This window comes from Triticum aestivum, chromosome 2D (genome assembly GCF_018294505.1).
Source record: "Triticum aestivum cultivar Chinese Spring chromosome 2D, IWGSC CS RefSeq v2.1, whole genome shotgun sequence".
Taxonomy (NCBI): domain Eukaryota; kingdom Viridiplantae; phylum Streptophyta; class Magnoliopsida; order Poales; family Poaceae; genus Triticum; species Triticum aestivum.
Window position 1 is genome coordinate 481,648,726 of NC_057799.1, and position 21,221 is coordinate 481,669,946.

Genomic DNA, 21,221 nt, shown 5'->3' on the forward strand with positions numbered 1-21,221 from the left:
AACGAACCCCAAAAAATTCCAAAATTAAACACAACACTCCTGTTGTTCTATGTTGACACTAGAAATTTTTTGAAAGCAATAAGAGGCAACGGATATCGTTTCGTCCCCAAAGGTGCCATGTTCCCTACCGAAACATCACGCTTGTTGTGAGAAGCTTATACCCAAACCTGCCCCAAATGGGACAAAAATTTTACCACGACATGTTGATGCCGCTCCATGATAGCATGCCAAGTTTCATTAATTTTAGACGAGTTTTGGATTTAGTAGAATTTAAAAACCGGGTATCTCAATGTTTGCGCCCGAGTGACGGTGGCAGGGTGTTTGATATTCATTCCCGTTTCTTGCATGGGACCTAAGCATGCAACCAAGGACACAGATTTGATTTTTGAACCAATTTATATGCACTAGAGCATGTGCATGTAGTTCAAATTTGAATTATGCACATAAAATGCCTAGAAAACCCAGTTAATGTATAAAATTGTCCAAATGAACCCTGAAAACATTCCAAAATTAAACACAACACTCCTGTTGTTCTATGTTGACACTAGAAAATTTTGAAAGCAATAAAAGGCAACGGATATCATTTCGTCCCCAAAGGTGGCACGTTCCCTACCGAAACCATCACGCTTGTTGTGAGAAGCTCTGGTTTGTGAGAAGCTTATACCCAAACCTGCCCCAAATGGGACAAAAAATTTACCACGGCATGTTGATGCCGCTCCATGATAGCATGCCAAGTTTCATGATTTTCGGACGAGTTTTGGCTTTACTAGAATTTAAAAACCAGGTATCTCAGTGTTTGCGCCCGAGTGACGGTGGCAGGGTGTTTGACATTCATTCCCATTTCTTGCATGGGAACTAAACATGCAACCAAGGACACATATTTGATTTTTGAACCAATTTTTATGCACTAGAGCATGTGCATGTAGTTCAAATTTGAATTATGCACATAAAATGCCTAGAAAACCCAGTTAATGTATAAAAATGTCCAAACGAACCCCGAAAAATTCCAAAATTAAACACAACACTCCTGTTGTTCTATGTGGACTCTAGAATTTTTTTAAAGCAATAAGAGGCTACGGATATCGTTTCGTCCCCAAAGATGGCACGTTCCCTACCGAAACCATCACGCTTGTTGTGAGAAGCTCTGGTTTGTGAGAAGCTTATACCCAAACCTGCCCCAAATGGGACAAAAATTTTACCACGGCATGTTCATGCCGCTCCATGATAGCATGCCATGTTTCATGAATTTCAGACGAGTTTTGGATTTACAAGAATTTTTAAGCCATGTATCTCAATGTTTGCATCCGATTGACGATGGCAGGGTGATTGACATTCATTCCCGTTTCTTGCATTGGACCTAAGCATGCACAGAAGGACATTTATTTGATTTTTCAACCAAGTTATATGCACTGGAGCATGTGCATGTAGTTCAAATTTAAATTATGCTCATAAAATGCCTAGAAAATCCAGTTAATGTATAAAAATGTCCAAACGAACCCCAAAAAATTGCAAAATTAAACACAACACTCCTGTTGTTCTATGTTGACACTAGAAATTTTTTGAAAGCAATAAGAGGCAACGGATATCGTTTCGTCCCCAACGGTGGCACGTTCCCTACCGAAACATCACGCTTGTTGTGAGAAGCTCTAGTTTGTGAGAAGCTTATACCCAAACCTGCCCCAAATGGGACAAAAATTTTACCACGGCATGTTGATGCCGCTCCATGATAGCATGCCAAGTTTCATGAATTTCGGACGAGTTTTGGATTTACTGGAATTTAAAAACCAGGTATCTCAATGTTTGCGCCCGAGTGACGGTAGCAGGGTGTTTGGCATTCATTCCCGTTTCATGCATGGGACCTAAGCATGCAACCAAGGACACATATTTGATTTTTGAACCAATTTATATGCACTAGGGCATGTGCATGCAGTTCAAATTTGAATTATGCACATAAAATGCCTAGAAAACCCAGTTAATGTATAAAAATGTCCAAACGAACCCCGAAAAATTCCGAAATTAAACACAACACTCCTGTTGTTCTGTGTTGACACTAGAAATTTTTGAAAGCAATAAGAGGCAACGGATATCGTTTCGTCCCCAAAGGTGGCACGTTCCCTACCGAAACCATCACGCTTGTTGTGAGAAGCTCTGGTTTGTGAGAAGCTTATACCCAAACCTGCCCCAAATGGGACAAAAAATTACCACGGCATGTTGATGCCGCTCCATTTTCGCATGCCAAGTTTCAAGAATTTTGGACGAGTTTTGGATTTACTGGAATTTAAAAACCAGGTATCGCAATGCTTGCGCCCGAGTGACGGTGGCAGGGTTTTTGACATTCACTCCCATTTCTTCCATGGGACCTAAACATGCAACCAAGGACACATATTTGATTTTTGAACCAATTTATATGCAGTAGAGCATGTGCATGTAGTTCAAATTTGAATTATGCACATTAAATGCCTACAAAACCCTGATAATGTATAAAAATGTCCAAACGGACCCCGAAAAATTCCAAAATTAAACACAACACTCCTGTTGTTCTATGTGGACACTAGAAATTTTTTAAAGCAATAAGAGGCAACGTATATCGTTTCGTCCCCAAAGGTGGCACGTTCCCTACCGAAACCATCATGCTTGTTGTGAGAAGCTCTGGTTTGTGAGAAGCTTATACCCAAACCTACCCCAAATGGGACAAAATTTTTACCCCGGCATGTTGATGCCGCTCCATGATAGCATGCCAAGTTTCATGAATTTCAGATGAGTTTTGGATTTACAAGAATTTAAAAACCAGGTATCTCAATGTTTGCGGCCGAGTGACGGTGGCAGGGTGTTTGGCATTCTTTCCCGTTTCTTGCATGGGACCTAAGCATGCACAGAAGGACATTTATTTGATTTTTCAACCAAGTTATATGCACTGGAGCATGTGCATGTAGTTCAAATTTGAATTGTGCACATAAAATGCCTAGAAAACCCAGTTAATGTATAAAAATGTCCAAACGAACCCCGAAAAATTCCAAAATTATACACAACACTCCTGCTGTTCGATGTTGACACTAGAAATTTTTTAAAGCAATAAGAGGCAACGGATATCGTTTCGTCCCAAAAGGTGGCACGTTCCCTACCGAAACCATCACGCTTGTTGTGAGAAGCTCTGGTTTGTGAGAGGCTTATACCCAAACCTGCCCCAAATGGGACAAAATTTGTACCACGGCATGTTGATGCCGCGCCATGATAGCATGCCAAGTTTCATGAATTTCAGATGAGTTTTGGATTTACAAGAATTTATAAGCCAGGCATCTCAATGTTTGCATCCGATTGACGGTGGCAGGGTGTTTGACATTCATTCCCGTTTCTTGCATGGGACGTAAGCATGCACAGAAGGACATTTATTTGATTTTTCAACCAAGTTATATGCACTGGAGCATGTGCATGTAGTTCAAATTGGAATTATGCTCATAAAATGCCTAGAAAATCCAGTTAATGTATAAAAATGTCCAAACGAACCCCGAAAAATTCCAAAATTAAACACAACACTCCTGTTGTTCTGTGTTGACACTAGAAATTTTTTGAAAGCAATAAGAGGCAACGGATATCATTTCGTCCCCAAAGGTGGCATGTTCCCTACCGAAACATCACGCTTGTTGTGAGAAGCTTATACCCAAACCTGCCCCAAATGGGACAAAATTTTTACGACGACATTTTGATGCCGCTCCATGATAGCATGCCAAGTTTCATTAAATTTAGACGAGTTTTGGATTTTCTAGAATTTAAAAACCAGGTATCTCAATGTTTGCGCACGAGTGACGGTGGCAGGGTGTCTGACATTCATTCCCGTTTCTTGCATGGGACCTAAGCATGCAACCAAGGACACAGATTTGATTTTTGAACCAATTTATATGCACTAGAGCATGTGCATGTAGTTCAAATTTGAATTATGCACATAAAATGCCTAGAAAACCCAGTTAATGTATAAAAATGTCCAAACGAACCCTGAAAAAATTCCAAAATTAAACACAACACTCCTGTTGTTCTATGTTGACACTAGAAAATTTTGAAAGCAATAAAAGGCAACCGATATCATTTCGTCCCCAAAGGTGGCACGTTCCCTACCGAAACCATCACGCTTGTTGTGAGAAGCTCTGGTTTGTGAGAAGCTTATACCCAAACCTGCCCCAAATGGGTAAAAAAATTTACCACGGCATGTTGATGCCGCTCCATGATAGCATGCCAAGTTTCATGATTTTCGGATGAGTTTTGGCTTTACTATAATTTAAAAACCAGGTATCTCAATGTTTGCTCCCGAGTGACGGTGGCAGGGTGTTTGACATTCATTCCCATTTCTTGCATGGGACCTAAACATGCAACCAAGGACACATATTTGATTTTTGAACCAATTTATATGCACTAGAGCATGTGCATGTAGTTCAAATTTGAATTATGCACATAAAATGCCTAGAAAACCCAGTTAATGTATAAAAATGTCCAAACGAACCCCGAAAAATTCCAAAATTAAACACAACACTCCTGTTGTTCTATGTGGACTCTAGAAATTTTTAAAGCAAAAAGAGGCAACGGATATCGTTTTGTCCCCAAAGATGGCACGTTCCCTACCGAAACCATCACGCTTGTTGTGAGAAGCTCTGGTTTGTGAGAAGCTTATACCGAAACCTGTCCCAAATGGGAATTTTTTTTACCACGGCATGTTCATGCCGCTCCATGATAGCATGCCATGTTCCATGAATTTCAGACGAGTTTTAGATTTACAAGAATTTATAAGCCAGGTATCTCAATGCTTGCATCCGATTGACGGTGGCAGGGTGTTTGACATTCATTCCCGTTTCTTGCATGGGACGTAAGCATGCACAGAAGGACATTTATTTGATTTTTCAACCAAGTTATATGCACTGGAGCATGTGCATGTAGTTCAAATTTAAATTAAGCTCATAAAATGCCTAGAAAATCCAGTTAATGTATAAAAATGTCCAAACGAACCCCGAACAATTACAAAATTAAACACAACACTCCTGTTGTTCCATGTTGACACTGGAATTTTTTTGAAAGCAATAAGAGGCAACGGATATCGTTTCGTCCCTAAAGGTGGCACGTTCCCTACCGAAACATCACGCTTGTTGTGAGAAGCTATTGTTTGTGAGAAGCTTATACCCAAACCTGCCCCAAATGGGACAAAATTTTTACCATGGCATGTTGATGCCGCTTCATGATAGCATGCCAAGTTTCATTAATTTTAGACGAGTTTTGGATTTACTTGAATTTAAAAACCAGGTACCTCAATGTTTGCGCCCGAGTGACGGTGGCAGGGTGTTTGGCATTCATTCCCGTTTCATGCATGGGACCTAAGCATGCAACCAAGGACACATATTTGATTTTTGAACCAATTTATATGCACTAGGGCATGTGCATGTAGTTCGAATTTGAATTATGCACATAAAATGCCTAGAAAACCCAGTTAATGTATAAAAATGTCAAAACGAACCCCGAATAATTCCAAAATTAAACACAACACTCCTGTTGTTCTATGTTGACACTAGAAATTTTTGAAAGCAATAAGAGGCAACGGATATCGTTTCGTCCCCAAAGGTGGCACGTTCCCTACCGAAACCATCACGCTTGTTGTGAGAAGCTCTGGTTTGTGAGAAGCTTATACCCAAACCTGCCCCAAATGGGACAAAAAATTTACCACGGCATGTTGATGCCGCTCCATGATAGCATGCCAAGTTTCATGAATTTCTGATGAGTTTTGGATTTACAAGAATTTAAAAACCAGGTATCTCAATGTTTGCGGCCGAGTGACGGTGGCAGGGTGTTTGGCATTCTTTCCAGTTTCTTGCATGGGACCTAAGCATGCACAGAAGGACATTTATTTGATTTTTCAACCAAGTTATATGCACTGGAGCATGTGTATGTAGTTCAAATTTGAATTATGCACATAAAATGCCTAGAAAACCCAGTTAATGTATAAAAATGTCCAAACGAACCCCAAAAAATTCCAAAATTATACACAACACTCCTGCTGTTCGATGTGGACACTAGAAATTTTTTAAAGCAATAAGAGGCAACGGATATCGTTTCGTCCCCAAAGGTGGCACGTTCCCTACCGAAACCATCACGCTTGTTGTGAGAAGCTCTGGTTTGTGAGAAGCTTATACCCAAACCTGCCCCAAATGGGACAAAATTTTTACGATGGCATGTTGATGCCGCTCCATGATAGCATGCCATGTTTCATGAATTTCAGACGAGTTTTGGATTTACAAGAATTTAAAAACCAGGTATCTCAATGTTTGCGCCCGAGTGACGGTGGGAGGGTGTTTGACATTCATTCCCATTTCTTGCATGGGACCTAAGCATGCAACCAAGGACACATATTTGATTTTTGAACCAATTTATATGCACTAGAGCATGTGCATGTAGTTCAAATTTGAATTATGCACATAAAATGCCTAGAAAACCCAGTTAATGTATAAAAATGTCCAAACGTCCCCGAAAATTTCCAAAATTAAACACAACACTCTAGTTGTTCTATGTTGACACTAGAAAATTTTGTAAGCAATAAGAGGCAAAGGATATTGTTTCGTCCCCAAAGGTGGCACGTTCCCTACCGAAACCATCACGCTTGTTGTCAGAAGCTCTGGTTTGTGAGAAGCTTATACCCAAACCTGCCCCAAATGGGACAAAAAATTTACCACGGCATGTTGATGCCGCTCCATGATAGCATGCCAAGTATCATGAATTTCAGACGATTTTTGGATTTACTGTAATTAAAAAACCAGGTATCTCAATGTTTGCTGCCGAGTGACGGTGGCAGGGTGTTTGACATTCATTCCCGTATCTTGCATGGGACCTAAGCATGCAGAGAAGGGCACATATTTGTTTTTTCAACCAAGTTATATGCACTGGAGCATGTGCATGTAGTTCAAATTTGAATTATGCTCATAAAATGCCTAGAAAACCCAGTGAATGTATAAAAATGTCCAAACGAACCCCCAAACATTCCAAAATTAAACACAACACTCCTGTTGTTCTATGTTGACACTAGAAAATTTTTGAAAGCAATAAGAGGCAACGGATATCATTTCGTCCCCAAAGGTGGCACGTTCCCTACCAAAACCATCACGCTTGTTGTGAGAAGCTCCTGTTGTTCTATACCCAAACCAGGCCCAAATGGGACAAAAATTTTACCACGGCATGTTGACGCCGCTCCATGATAGAAAGCCAAGTTTCATGAATTTTAGACGAGTTTTGGATTTACTAGAATTTAAAAACCTAGTATCTCAATGTTTGCGCCCGAGTGACGGTGGCAGGGTGTTTGACATTCATTCCCATTTCTTGCATGGGACCTAAGAATGCAACCAAGGACACAGATTTGATTTTTGAACCAATTTATATGCACTAGAGCATGTGCATGTAGTTCAAATTTGAATTATGCTCATAAAATGCCTAGAAAACCCAGTTAATTTATAAAAATGTCCAAAAGAACCCCGAAAAATTCCAAAATTAAACACGACACTCCTGTTGTTCTATGTTGACACTAGAAAATTTTTGAAAGCAATAAGAGGCAACGGATATCATTTCGTTCCCAAAGGTGGCACGTTCCCTACCGAAACCATCACGCTTGTTGTGAGAAGCTCTATTTGTGAGAAGCTTATACCCAAACCTGCACCAAATGGGACAAAAAATTTACCACAGCATGTTCATGCCGCTCCATGATAGCATGCCAAGTTTCATGAATTTTAGACGAGTTTTGGAATTACTAGAATTTAAAAACCAAGTATCTCAATGTTTGTGCCCGAGTGACGGTGGCAGGGTGTTTGAAATTCATTCCCGTTTCTTGCATGGGACCTAAGCATGCACAGAAGGACACGGATTTGATTCTTCAACCAAGTTATATGCATGTAGTTAAAATTTGAATTATGCTCATAAAATGCCTAGAAAACCCAGTTAATGTATAAAAATGTCCAAACGAACCCCGAAAAATTCAAAAATTAAACACAACACTCCTGTTGTTCTATGTTGACACTAGAAATTTTCTGAAAGCAATAAGAGGCAACGGATATCATTTCGTTCCCAAAGGTGGCACGTTCCATACCGAAACCATCACGCTTGTTATGAGAAGCTCTGGTTTCTGAGAAGCTTATACCCAAACCTGCCCCAAATGGGACAAATTTTTTACCACGGCATGTTGATGCCGCTCCATGATAGCATGCCAAGTTTCATGAATTTTAGACGAGATTTGGATTTACTAGAATTTGAAAACCAGGTATCTCAATGTTTACGCCCGAGTGACAGTGGCAGGGTGTTTGATATTCATTCCCGTTTCTTGCATGGGACCTAAGCATGCAACCAAGGACACAGATTGATTTTTGAACCAATTTATATGCACTAGAGCATGTGCATGTAGTTCAAATTTGAATTATGCACATAAAATGCCTAGAAAACCCAGTTAATGTATAAAAATGTCCAAACGAACCCCGAAAAATTCCAAAATTAAACACAACACTCCTGTTGTTCTATGTTGACACTAGAAAATTTTGAAAGCAATAAGATGCAACGGATATAGTTTCGTCCACAAAGGTGGCACGTTCCCTACCGAAACCATCACGCTTGTTGTGAGAAGCTCTGGTTTGGGAGAAGCTTATAGCCAAACCTGCCCCAAATGGGACAAAAAATTTACCACAACATGTTGATGCCGCTCCATGATATCATGCCAGGTTTCATGAATTTCGGACGAGTTTTGGGTTTACTAGAATTTGAAAACCAGGTATCTAAATGTTTGCGCCCGAGTGACGGTGGCAGGGTGTTTGACATTCATTCCCATTTCTTGCATGGGACCTAAGTATGCAACCAAGGACACAGATTTGATTTTTGAACCAATTTATATGCACTAGAGCATGTGAATGTAGTTCAAATTTGAATTATGCACATAAAATGCCTAGAAAACCCAGTTAATGTATAAAAATGTCCAAACGAACCCCGAAAATTTCCAAAATTAAACACAACACTCCTGTTGTTCTATGTTGACACTAGAAATTTTTTGAAAGCAATAAGAGGCCACGGATATTGTTTCGTCCCCAAAGGTGGCACGTTCCCTACCGAAACCATCACGCTTGTTGTGAGAAGCTCTGGTTTGTGAGAAGCTTATACCCAAACCTGCCCCAAATGGGACCAAAATTTTACCACGGCATGTTGATGCCGCTCCATGATAGCAAGCCAAGTTTCATGAATTTTAGACGAGTTTTGGATTTACTCGAATTTAAAAACCATGTATCTCAATGTTTGCGCCAGAGTGACGGTGGCAGGGTGTTTGACATTCATTCCCATTTCTTGCATGGGACCTAAGAATGCAACCAAGGACACAGATTTGATTTTTGAACCAATTTATATGCACTAGAGCATGTGCATGTAGTTCAAATTTGAATTATGCACATAAAATGCCGAGAAAACCCAGTTAATGTATGAAAATGTCCAAACGAACCCCGAAAAATTCCACAATTAAACACAACACTCCTGTTGTTCTATGTTGACACTAGAAATGTTTTGAAAGCAATAACAGGCAACAGATATCATTTCGTCCCCAAAGGTGGCACATTCCCTACCGAAACCATCACGCTTGTTGTGTGAACCTCTCGTTTGTGTGAAGCTTATACCCAAACCTGCCCCAAATGGGACAAAATTTTTACCACGGCATGTTGATGCCGCTCCATGATAGCATGCCAAGTTTCATGTATTTTAGACGAGTTTTGGATTTACTAGAATTTAAAAACCAGGTATCTCAATGTTTGCGCCCGAGTGACGGTGGCAGGGTGTTTGACATTCATTCCCGTTTCTTGCATGGGACCTAAGAATGCAACCAAGGACACATATTTGATTTTTGAACCAATTTATATGCACTAGAGCATGTGAATGTAGTTCAAATTTGAATTATGCACATAAAATGCATAGAAAACCCAGTTAATATATAAAAATGTCCAAACGAACCCCGAAAAATTCCAAAATTAAACAAAACACTCCTGTTGTTCTATGTTGACACTAGAAATGTTTTGAAAGTAATAAGAGGCAACGGATATCATTTCGTCCCCAAAGGTGGCACGTTCCCTACCAAAATTATCACGCTTGTTGTGAGAGGCTCTGGTTTGTGATAAGCTTATACCCAAACCTGCCCCAAATGGGACAAAAATTTTACCACAGCATGTTGACGCCGCTCCATGATAGCAAGCCAAGTTTCATGAATTTTAGACGAGTTTTGGATTTACTAGAATTTAAAAATCTAGTATCTCAATGTTTGCGCCCATGTGACGGTGGCAGGGTGTTTGACATTAATTCCCGTTTCTTGCATGGGACCTAAGAATGCAACCAAGGACACAGATTTGATTTTTGAACCAATTTATATGCACTAGAGCATGTGCATGTAGTTCAAATTTGAATTATGCTCATAAAATGCCTAGAAAACCCAGTTAATGTATAAAAATGTCCAAACGAACCCCGAAAAATTCCAAAATTAAACAAGACACTCCTCTTGTTCTATGTTGACACTAGAAATTTTTTGAAAGCAATAAGAGGCAACGGATATCATTTCATCCCCAAAGGTGGCACATTCCCTACCGAAACCATCACGCTTGTTGTGAGAAGCTCTGTTTGTGAGAAGCTTATACCCAAACCTGCCCCAAATGGGACAAAAAATTTACCACAGCATGTTGATGCCGCTCCATGATAGCGTGCCAAGTTTCATGAATTTTAGACGAGTTTTGGAATTACTATAATTTAAAAACCAGGTATCTCAATGTTTGCGCCCGAGTGACGGTGGCAGGGTGTTTGAAATTCATTCCCGTTTCTTGCATGGGACCTAAGCATGCACAAAAGGACACGGATTTGATTTTTCAACCAAGTTATATGCAGTATAGCTTGTGCATGTAGTTAAAATTTGAATTATGCTCATAAAATGCCTAGAAAACCCAGTTAATGTATAAAAATGTCCAAACGAACCCCGAAAAATTCCAAAATTAAACACAACACTCCTGTTGTTCTATGTTGACACTAGAAAATTTTGAAAGCAATAAGAGGCAACGGATATCGTTTCGTCCACAAAGGTGGCACGTTCCCTACCGAAACCATCACGCTTGTTGTGAAAAGCTCTGGTTTGGGAGAAGCTTATACCCAAACCTGCCCCAAATGGGACAAAAAATTTACCACGGCATGTTGATGCCGCTCCATGATAGCATGCCAAGTTTCATGAATTTCGGACGAGATTTGGATTTACTAGAATTTGAAAACCAGGTATCTCAATGTTTGCGCCCGAGTGACAGTGGCAGGGTGTTTGACATTGCTTCCCGTTTCATGCATGGGACCTAAGTATGCAACCAAGGACAGAGATTTGATTTTAGAACCAATTTATATGCACTAGAGCATGTGCATGTAGTTCAAATTTGAATTATGAACATAAAATGCCTAGAAAACCCAGTTAATTTATAAAAATGTCCAAACGAACCCCGAAAATTTCCAAAATTAAACACAACACGCCTGTTGTTCTATGTTGACACTAGCAAATTTTGAAAGCAATAAGAGGCAACGGATATTGTTTCGTCCCTAAAGGTGGCACGTTCCCTACCGAAACCATCACGCTTGTTGTGAGAAGCTCTGGTTTGTGAGAAGCTTAAACCCAAACCTGCCCCAAATGGGACAAAAATTTTACCACGGCATGTTGATGCCGCTCCATGATAGCATGCCAAGTTCCATGAATTTTAGACGAGTTTTGGATTTACTAGAATTGAAAAACCAGGTATCTCAATGTTTGGTGCCGAGTGACGGTTGTAGGGTGTTTGATAAGCATTCCCGTTTCTTGCATGGGACCTGTCGTGGAATTGTCACGGCAGATGTCCTTAATGTCAGGACTTAGTCGTGAGGCAAACGCATCTATGTGGTAGCTTGAGAGGGGTTGAGTTGAATCGAGAGATGCAACACAAGAAAAGTTCGGGCCCCGGGAAATATAGTCCGGTAACAACCCTACATGCTGTTTGAGGCTAGGTCTCATTATGATCACGGGAGAGTCGTCGGGAACCGGCTCTTGGTGTCTAGCCCTAGAGATTGTTTCTTGTTGCTTGTCCCTCTTTGGGGTGCCCTGCCGCTCCTTATATATGTTGAAGGGGCGGGTTACATGTGGAGTCCTATTAGGATTAGGACTAGTCTATCTTTAATACAAACCGGATACAAGTCCAGGTCTTAACTCCTTGTAAGATAAATATTCCTCACGCCTTTCCTCTTAAACCGGCCCATCATAACATGAGCCGGCCTTCTGGGCCTTGGGCCTAGTCTTCTATCTGACCCGTCGTCGGGGCCATCCATGAGATGTCTGGTTCATGAGCTGTCTGACCAATGAGCCGCCAGACCCATGAGTCGCTAGTCCTCCGCCGGGTCATCAGTGAAATGCCAAGTCCGGCCGGGTCATACTTCCGGCCGAGTCATACCGCAGGGTATATCCCCGACATTAGCCCCCAGTTTAATTTGGATTTATCCATGTTAAACTGATCCTGCAACATAAACACGAGAACAAATTTGACAGCTTGTGCTCCGGGTTAAATATTCTTGTAAACCGGCACCTGATCATCCTTGAGTCCTTGATATTTTCTCCTGGAATGTCCGGGTCAATAGGCCAGCTTCATAACCCATTTGCTGATATTGGCTCTTGTAAATAAAGAATCCATTTGAATCGGCCTTCAATGCTCTGACTTGACAAAAATATTAGTCTTTGAAATGTTCAACTGATATCCAGCCGGCTTGAAGATGTAAAACTTGCCGGTTTATGATCACCAGCATTGTCGGGTTATCAAAGCTGACAATTCCGGTTCATGATTGTTGCCAACGCCGGTTCATGATTATTGATGACGCCGGGTTGTAGACACAGGGTCATAATGATTGGTGACGCCGGGTCAATCTGGTTTGCTCAAAACAGAGAATTTGAAAATATTTCTTTGATAATAATATAATACCTGTAGCCCCCAAGTCTTGAGTAGAAGAAAGTGATGGCTTAAGACTTGCTTCAATATAAATGCTGCCACTTTGAAGAAATCCATATTGTTCATCTCAGTCACTAGTAAAAACTGAATACTCCATATTATGTAGCCCCCAAGTGCCGGGTTGTCATGCTTGCAGCAACCTGGGACTTGTAATTGCCTTATGCTCATATAAACTTCAACCAGCGTAGCCTCCAAGGGCCGGGTCATTATGCAATAATGAGCAGGGACTTTGTAAATATGATCATGCAAACTTGACCAGCAACGTGTAGCCCCCAAGGGCCGGCTTAGTAAGATAATACTGAGCTGGGACTTTGTATATAATTTATTGATAATAACATCATATAATACAATCTCCACCATGGGGCTTGAACCCACGTCCACAAGGTTAAGAGCTTTGTACTCTACTAACTGAATAGTGGACAGTTCAATATAATGGATTAATGCTTGTGTACCTTGAAATTTTGACAGGACCAATTGGTAGCCACCAAGGGCCGGCTCATTTAGAATGTGATGAGTCGGGTCTTCAATAAGTTGAGCAAAAAAATGACTTTGCATTAGCCCCCAAGTGCTATGGTACATGCTGGCAGTGACATGGGACTTGCATATTCGATGTAATACCAAATTGAATAATGTAGCCCCCAAGTGCCGGGCCGTAAGCCTGCAGCGACTCGGGACTATTGCTTCCATTGTAGAATAAATCATATACATTGATAAAATAACAGCCATTGCGCCACAGCGACTTTGAATACCTCATCTGTTGATAATTAACTCTGGAGTTTAAATACCGGGCGGCTCTTGGTTGATGGCGATTTAATACGCCTCCATTGTAAGCCGGAATTTGTACAACCCGGCGGCTTATAGCCTTTGGGAAAATCAAGAATTGATAACCCTTTTGAGACACCAATTTCCATCTTTGATGATGGGCTTGAATTTAATCATTTATATAAGTCATAGCTCTGTAAATCCAGCAGAGTTTAAACAACATATGGCCTGGCGACTTAACATCAAAACCAGGGCGGGTAACCACCCAAATGTAGTCTTATCCTGCACATAATTAGATCACAAGATCCCTTGGTGGTTTACCGCAGGGCAGGTCATAATATCTCACATATAACCATTGATGTGTAACAAGGAGTCATAGATAAGCCTGTTATGAATCATAACTTTGAAACATAACTATAATAATAATATTATAGCTGTGATATTGAATTTTCCCTGCCGGTTTATGTGACCTGTGCAGTAAGGGTGATAACCCAATCTTTAGAAATCAAGACTTCCAAATGTCTATGATTGTCATATGATGGCGACTTATCATCCAAAGTCAAACCGGGTTAAATAGCAACCACTCATATACACTTTAGATATGATCAAAAGAGCTTCAAATAAAATCCAAAAATTGTTTGCAAAAAGAGACTCCAAAAAAATTTGAGGCTTTTGATTCAAATTCGATCAGAAAACCGTCCCAAAGGGGCTAAGCTAAGATTCGAATACGATCATATAGCCCCAGTGGCTTTGGCGTTGCCGATCAAGAGGGTACCGATAGCTATGTTCCCTTTGGTTCGAATACGACCTATGTTTGAACAGGAAGCCCCTAAATGACCTTGAGAGTTGTTTAACGACGCTGATTCGAATACGATCCACGTCGGTTCCCAAAAGGGGTTGAGTTTATATTCGAATACGATCAAGAAGCCCCCTAGTGAGCTCGGCAGTGTGCCGATCAAGAGGGTACCGACAGCTATGTTCTCTTTGGTTCGAATACGACCTATTTTTGAACAGGAAGCCCCCTAGTGATCATGAGAGTATTTAACGATGCTGATTCGAATACGATCAGGATCACACCCAAAGGGTTAAGCTAAATTCGAATACGATCAGCTCCCAATGGTCATTAAAGCAGGGTACCTACATTTGAGTTATGCTTTGTAACAGACTCTCTTTGGTCCCTTTAATTTTTCCTGAGAACTCAAACTTTTGCGAGAGATAAATTCTTTTTGAACCGGAAAAAACCGGATATTGAGAGTTTCAAAGCTTTATGATAAACAAATTTACCTTGAACCGGATTTTGAACCGGATTTGAGAGCTTCAAAACTTTATGGCAGATAAATTTCCCTTGAACCGGATTTTAAACCGGATATTTTAAGAGCTTCAGTGCTTTGTGGGAGATGTCAAGTCTCTGAGCCGGATCTAAACCGGAATCCTTCTTTTTAAGCCGGAAATTTTCTGACGGCCTTTAAACTTTTTACCAATATGGCGGTAGCCTCCGGGACCGGGTTATTTTTCCCTCCAATGACCCGGAGTTCTTGAATGCATTGAAACCGACCAATGCTGCCGAGTCATATCATTGTAGCCCCCGAGTCTCAAGACGACTCGAGGAGTTGGCTTTGAGATTCTCTATATTGACCATAACATAAGGTGTATATCATTGGTGTTGATAGCACGATGTGAATCCACAGAAAGTTGAGGTGACTGCGGCGGGTTATAAATGATCATGTATGAGCCGTGTCAGCAACTCGGCCAATGGTTCCTTCCAACTGGTGATTTGAAGTTAACCAAACTGTAGTGGCGGCGACTTGTGCGCCTGCCTATTGAGCCACCCAGTGCAGACGGCGGTTGATAGTATATGATACTTTGCCTCCATTTTGTTGAAAGAAAAACCGGGCTAACCAAGTTGTGACTTGCTCATACTCAATAAACAGCTCATGCAGACAGGTGCGGCCCGGTGTGTTGATGTAGACCAGGCCGCAAGAGACGGACGAAAAAGGCGACCGCGACTTCAGAGGCAGCACAGACACATGAGTCGGCCGCGGCGTTGTAAACCGGTGTGGACGGGCGAGTTAGCCACATCATATTGATGTAAACCGGTCTTCAAAATGGTGTCTTGCACATATATTCATCGATCTTGATGGCATGGTAATATACTAGTGCCTTATAATGGTGGCGCGAGTTATACATCCATGACACAACCATAGCTTCTGTAGTGAATAATTGTCCTGCATAAACAATATTGCAGACCAAGGCAAAGATAAACTGATCTTTGACAAAAATAATATGTGCTAATAAAATATATTTTAGATGGACATCACCTGATGTGTTTAGGCCGAAAAATAATCCGCCATGAAGTTGATGATCACTAGGCGAAACTGAAATCCCTCACGGGTGAATCGGCCGCAGGAGCAGACAGATGAATTGGCCACGGCTTTTATAAGCCGGTGCGGACGAGCAAATTATCCTCCTCATTTTAAGCCGATGTGGACGCGTGAACCGGTCGCGAGGGCGGGCGGGCGAGTCGTCTGTGGCGCTGTAATGCAGCGCAGACAGGCGAGTCGGCCGGCACGTTGATGTAAACCGGACCATGACACACCTGTCGGTGAAGCCGTGCGGCACAGCCGAACGTGCATCCGTGGTATAACACCACCCCTTTTTCTTTTAATAGTCGCCCTGCGTAAAAACATTATAGGCCATAGTAATTGTTGTCGGAGGAATTAACATATACTGACAAAATACATAGGAAAAATAACACCTGGTCTTTTTTGTTGGATGGATCTGGACGTAACACTTAAAGTGCCATGAACCTCCACGCACGCACGATGGACTGGAATTTTGATGTGTCCCTCGGCAGACTTTGTTGCCATGACTTGTAGCTTCTAATCCCACGATTTGTACTGGTCGCCTGTATGCCCTCTTTTCCCTTTTATTTTTGGTAGCTTCCTTGTGTGCACAACGATCATCCCAACCGCAGGGACGGCGGGCAGAGCATGCGACAGTGACGACATGACGCGCACGCGCGAGTGCATAGTTAGACGGTACTGACAGGCGCTGGTGCAACTTGAAGCGGCTGGGCACACTGTCGGGGCCGGAGCCGTATCGCAGCGGCGCGTGACGGCACAGGCGGTTTGGAGGCGAGCGGGATGGCCTGCTTGAGTTTGGACGTAGCAGCGCGTGGGGGGTGACGGCAGCATGAGGTACAGCCACTGGCGGGACCCAGCAGCAACAACGAGGCAGCGATGAGGCCGCGGGCGCGGTGGCTCAAGGCGGCACGGAGGTAGCAGGGTCGCGAGGGCGAGTTGGAGCAGAAGTAGAACGAGGCCGCGATGGCTCAGGCGTAGCCCGGTGACGAGGAAGAGGAACTCGAGCGCGGCCGGCCCAGCAGTGGCTGTTCGGTGAAATTGAGGCGGAGGTGGCGGGGTGCGGCTGAACCGGCGGCTGGTTGGAGAGGTGCCGGTATAGCGGGGCCGTGACCAGTTGGATGCGCGCCTGGTGATGGCGGCTCAGCAATGAAGACGGAGGCAGACACCAAATCCTTGATCTCCTCCAGCCCCGTCGTTTTTTTAATTGATTGATGACGTCACCCGTAGCACCTAATTACACCGCCCATATAAATTTTGTCTTGTACTCCTAGCCCTTGAGCGATCCAGATACGCTGCTCTGGTCTGTTTGTTCAACTTGCCTTCTCGTAACATTGAAAAGCCTTCGTCTTTTTTCCATTTGTTGCTACTATGGAACTCCTCAGGACAGGCAGCGCCCCGGCGTAAATTTCATGCACATCAACTTGTGATATAACAAGTCGCTTAGGGCTGCCATCATAAAAAAGAAACTCTCATCTCGTACTCGGCGGATATGCCACGGCACGCGTTGCGGCCACATAGCGTGCAACCATGGGCTGGCTCCTCTTAACCCGGCACCTCGCGAGCTTCTCAATCCCTGGAGAGATCCCCCCAAGAACTCAACACCACCGTGCGCGAGCCCCAAGGTGGGCGCCAACTGTCGTGGAATTGTCACGGCAGATGTCCTTAATGTCAGGACTTAGTCGTGAGGCCAACGCATCTATGTGGTAGCTTGAGAGGGGTTGAGCGGAATCGAGAGACGCAACACAAGACAAGGATTTAGACAGCTTCGGGCCCCGGGAAACATCATCCGGTAACAACCCTACATGCTGTTTGAGGCTAGGTCTCATTATGATCACGGGAGAGTCGCCGGGAACCGGCTCTCGGTGTCTAGCCCTAGAGATTGTTTCTTGTTGCATGTCCCTCTTTGGGGTGCCCTGCCGCTCCTTATATATGTTGAAGGGGCGGGTTACATGTGGAGTCCTATTAGGATTAGGACTAGTCTATCTTTAATACAAACCGGATACAAGTCCAGGTCTTAACTCCTTGTAAGATAAATATTCCTCACGCCTTTCCTCTTAAACCGGCCCATCATAACATGAGCCGGCCTTCTGGGCCTTGGGCCTAGTCTTCTATCTGACCCGTCGTCGGGGCCATCCATGAGTCGTCTGGTTCATGAGCTGTCTGACCAATAAGCCGCCAGACCCATGAGTCGCTAGTCCTCCGCCGGGTCATCAGTGAAATGCCAAGTCCGGCCGGGTCATACTTCGGGCCGGGTCATACCGCAGGGTATATCCCCGACAGGACCTAAGCATGCACAGAAGGACATGGATTTGACTTTTCAACCAAGTTATATGCAGTAGAGCATGTGCATGTAGTTAAAATTGGAATTATGCTCATAAAATGCCTAGAAAACCCAGTTAATGTATAAAATGTCCAAACGAACCCCGAAAAATTCCAAAATTAAACACAACACTCCTGTTTTTCTATGTTGACACTAGAAATTTTTTGAAAGCAATAAGAGGCAACGGATATCATTTCGTCCCCAAAGGTGGCACGTTCCCTACCGAAACCATCACGCTTGTTATGAGAAGCTCTGGTTTGTGAGAAGCTTATACCCAAACCCGCCCCAAATGGGACAAAAATTTTACCACGGCATGTTGACGCCGCTTCATGATAGCATGCCAAGTTTCATGAATTTTAGACGAGATTTGGATTTACCAGAATTTGAAAACCAGGTATCTCAATGTTTGCGCCCGAGTGACAGTGGCAGGGTGTTTGACATACATTCCCGTTTCTTGCATGGGACCTAAGCATGCAACCAAGGACACAGATTTGATTTTTGAACCAATTTATATGCACTAGAGCATGTGCATGTAGTTCAAATTTGAATTATGCACATAAAATGCCTAGAAAACCCAGTTAATGTATAAAAATGTCCACACGAACCCCGAAAAATTCCAAAATTAAACACAACACTCCTGTTGTTCTATTTTGACACTAGAAAATTTTCAAAGCAATAAGAGGCAACGAATATCGTTTCGTCCACAAAGGTGGCACGTTCCCGACCGAAACCATCATGCTTGTTGTGAGAAGCTCTGGTTTGTGAGAAGCTTATACCCAAACCTGCCCCAAATGGGACAAAAAATTTACCACGACATGTTGATGCCGCTCCATGACAGCATGCCAAGTTTCATGAATTTCGGACAAGTTTTGGGTTTACTAGAATTTGAAAACCAGGTATCTAAATGTTTGCGCCCGAGTGACGGTGGCAGGGTGTTTGAAATTCATTCCCATTTCTTGCATGGGACCTAAGTATGCAACCAAGGACACAGAGTTGATTTTTGAACCAATTTATATGCACTAGAGCATGTGCATGTAGGTCAAATTTGAATTATGCACATAAAATGCCTAGAAAACCCAGTTAATGTATAAAAATGTCCAAACGAACCCCGAAAATTTCCAAAATTAAACACAACACTCCTGTTGTTCTATGTTGACACTAGAAAATTTTGAAAGCAATAAGAGGCAACAGATATTGTTTCGTCCCCAAAGGTGGCACGTTCCCTACCGAAACCATCAAGCTTGTTGTGAGAAGCTCTGGTTTGTGAGAAGCTTATACCCAAACCTGCCCCAAATGGGACAAAAAATTTACCACGACATGTTGATGCCGCTCCATGATAGCATGCCAAGTTCCATGAATTTCAGACGATTTTTAGATTTACTAGAATTTAAAAACCAGGTATCTCAATGTTTGGTGCCGAGTGACGGTGGCAGGGTGTTTGACATTCATTTCCGTTTCTTGCATGGGACCTAAGCATGCAGAGAAGGACACATATTTGATTTTTCAACCAAGTTATATGCACTGGAGCATGTGCATGTACTTCAAATTTGAATTATGCTCATAAAATGCCTAGAAAACCCAGTTAATGTAGAAAAATGTCCAAACGAACCCCGAAAAATTCCAAAATTAAACACAACACCCCTGTTGTTCTATGTTGACACAAGAAAATTTTTGAAAGCAATAAGAGGCAACGGATATCATTTCGTCCCCAAAGGTGGCACGTTCCCTACCGAAACCATCACGCTTGTTGTGAGAAGCTCTGGTTTGTGAGAACCTTATACCCAAACCTGCCCCAAATGGGACAAAAATTTTACCACGGCATGTTGATGCCGCTGCATGATAGCAAGCCAAGTTTCTGGAATTTTAGACGAGTTTTGGATGTACTAGAATTTAAAAACCATGTATCTCAATGTTTGCGCCCGAGTGACGGTGGCAGGGTGTTTGACATTCATTCCCATTTCTTGCATGGGACCTAAGCATGCAACCCAGGACACAGATTTGATTTTTGAACCAATTTATATGCACTAGAGCATCTGCATGTAGTTCAAATTTAATTGCACATAAAATGTCTAGAAAACCCAGTTAATGTATAAAAATGTCAGAACGAACCCCGAAAAATTCCAAAATTAAACACAACACTCCTGTTGTTCTATGTTGACACTAGAAATTTTTTGAAAGCAATAAGAGGCAACGGATATCATTTCGTCCACAAAGGTGGCATGTTCCCTACCGAAACCATCACGCTTGTTGTGAGAAGCTCTGGTTTGTGAGAAGCTTATACCCAAACCTGCCCCAAATGGGAATTGTTTTACCACGGCATGTTGATGCCGCTCCATGATGGCATGTCAAGTTTCATGAATTTTAGACGAGATTTGGATTTACTAGAATTTAAAAACCAGGTATCTCAATGTTTGCGCCCGAGTGACAGTGGCAGGGTGTTTGACATTCATTCCAGTTTCTGGCATGGGACTTAAGCATGCAAGCAAGGACACAGATTTGATTTTTGAAGCAATTTATATGCACTAGAGCATGTGCATGTAGTTCAAATTTGAATTATGCACATAAAATGCCTAGAAAACCCAGTTAATGTATAAAAATGTCAGAATGAACCTCGAAAAATTCCAAAATTAAACACAACACTCCTGTTGTTCTATGTTGACACTAGAAATTTTTTGTAAGCAATAAGAGGCAACGGATATCATTTCGTCCACAAAGGTGGCATGTTCCTTACCGAAACCATCACGCTTGTTG